This window comes from Trematomus bernacchii, unplaced genomic scaffold, assembly GCF_902827165.1.
Source record: "Trematomus bernacchii unplaced genomic scaffold, fTreBer1.1, whole genome shotgun sequence".
Lineage (NCBI taxonomy): Eukaryota > Metazoa > Chordata > Actinopteri > Perciformes > Nototheniidae > Trematomus > Trematomus bernacchii.
The window spans coordinates 12,556,640-12,559,121 of NW_022987803.1; positions in this window are offsets into that span (position 1 = coordinate 12,556,640).

Below are 2,482 nucleotides of genomic sequence, written 5' to 3' on the forward strand. Positions count from 1 at the left end.
AACATGAATGTATTCATAACATTTAGTTGTAAAAATAGCCAAAGTAAGATCGTCAAATGCCAGTAGATGGCGGCAATAAAACACTAAAGGGATCCAGCTGCTGCATACATAGAAGACTCAGCGGCTCTACCAAGCTCTTCAAATATTCTAGAACTGGATAACCAGCAAGAGGAACATAGAAGTTAGATACAACAGTCAAAGAGTCGATTATTTTAAACATGCTTTACTTTAACGTGAGATATATTTGGAAAAGAACACACGAAAGGAGGTGCAATAATTTAAAGGACACCTATCATGCTATATTTAAATGATATATTGTAGGGCCATACCTATATAAGGTATATTTATACGTTTCTGTTTTCAAAATACCAAACAGATCATGCATTTTAGCCATGCCTCATTTCGCTCTATGTGCTGTTTGCTGTCTACGGGGCTGATTCTGTGAGCTGCAGCTGACCACGCCCCCCTGCAGGAGAGGGAAGCCGTGCTCTGATCAAATCAAGAGGGGGAGAAAAAAAGATCTCCGTCCTCCGTGTTTTATTATATTATTATAGGCCTATAGAGTCGTTATTCATTTGTTTTAAAGCTCAATAAATAACAAAGAAGACCTTTGACCGGCACTTTTCAAATTTTGTCCGGAAGATTTAAACTTTAACGGACATCTTGACCGGCGAAAGAAACTGAAACTGAAACTCTGCCGCACGGTCCCCTCGTTCCTTGGAAGAGGCGGAGAGGTGGGTGTTTGTCATCTGCTGGTGGACTAACCAGAGAGAATTACGGACCGTCCACACAGCAGCGTTAAAAAATCTTGAAACGCTTCTGCCCATTCACTTTGAATGGGGTGACGTCACTTTCCCTCACTTTTCGCCGAACTGCATTGTGGGCAGGCGAGCGGAGATTTTCAGGATTTTCAGGATTCAAAGTTGAGCAATGTTCAACTTTTGAGGCTGAGGTGGAAGCGTCAGCCAATCAAATCCCGTGTACGCAAATCTGACAGTTCAAGCTCTAGCCAATCAAACGGCGTGTATGCTGGGAGAGACATACCGCAGGTCATTTCCTCATATTCCAAAAAATGGAGGAGAAATTAGCGGTAGGGAATCACCCGGTGCTTTATGACCAGTCCCTATTTACCTACCGGGATATAAACCGGAGGAGCCAGGCATGGAGGGAGGTGGCAGACAGTGGTATGTTTTCGCCTGTTTGGGGAGTTTATATCCAGTTTACTTCAAACTTTTTTGCTTCGTATGTCGCGGGCGGGAGATTCATGTGATTGGTTGTTGGTGCCTTGCTCGCAACAAATCCCCAAGCTTCAGATACACCCACCTCCAAGATTTTTTTAACGCTGCTGTGTGGACGGTCCGTTACAGTGCTTGCCTCGACGGGGAGGGATTGCATTGAATTAAAGCAGCGGGAGCAAACGCTTGCCTCGGGGAGGGAGAAAAAAAGCCACAGCGGAGAATAAACAGAAGGGTAACCATGGTAACTATGGGCGGGAAGTCTTCTTCGCTGCTTTTGTGGCAGACTACAGCGCCACTTACAGGCCTGGCATATGTACTACAGCGTCTCCAGCGCTTTCGAGCGGCAATGGCCAGCCGTGGCCCAACCCCACATTCCCCTGATAGGTGGAGAGTTGGCCCAATAGCCGTAGCGCCACTTTACTAACGTCAGTAAAGTGTTCAAATCTGGATCAGTTTTTATCAGATCCGTTGCAGCCCCTTTTTTAGAGATTTGGGTATGGAGGAAAATAGAGAGGGTTGTGTTTTCTGACACTTGGTGAGTTCCCTGGAACACCGGGGACACATATTCATGTATAAAAGACGTACAAAAGTGCATTTTGCATGATAGGTCCCCTTTAATATAAGAGGCAACAATGTGCACAGAAGCTATCGTCTATAAAGGTATGTTGCACTTGAATGAAATTCTGTGATGAAATGTTTTTAATTAGTATTTTTCTGGTCTATAGATATGCATTGTCTAACTTATTTTGTGCAGTCTATCAGTTGAATGTATTCTGTCTGGTATAAAATAAACACTCAAATAACTAGCATATAATAACATAAGCTGAGAAGCATGGTGTCCATATAGATATAGTCCATCTTTGCTGAACAATTAAAGCAATTATTATGCAAAATAGCCTTCTAGTCTATGTAGATGGTTCAGAGCAAGTGAGCGAACAAATCATAAATACAAACTATGGGATAAGATCTGAAAGTGACAGAGGAAATGGGAGCAGTCAAGCAAGTTTTATGGCAGCCATGGATGCATTAAAAGGAACATGTCCCAGACGGTCCGTTACATGAACATGATGTATCCTGGACTTGCTGTCTCACGTGTATAGTCACCGTGTATTGACAATGTACTGTCACCGACCACCCGACAGTGTGCTCCCGCTGCTCTGACGTTTGTGTCAGCTGACAGACAGCAGCCAATCACAGCTTGAGGAAGGGTTGAACCGCCTTTAGTGAGGTACCCTGAGAGTTGT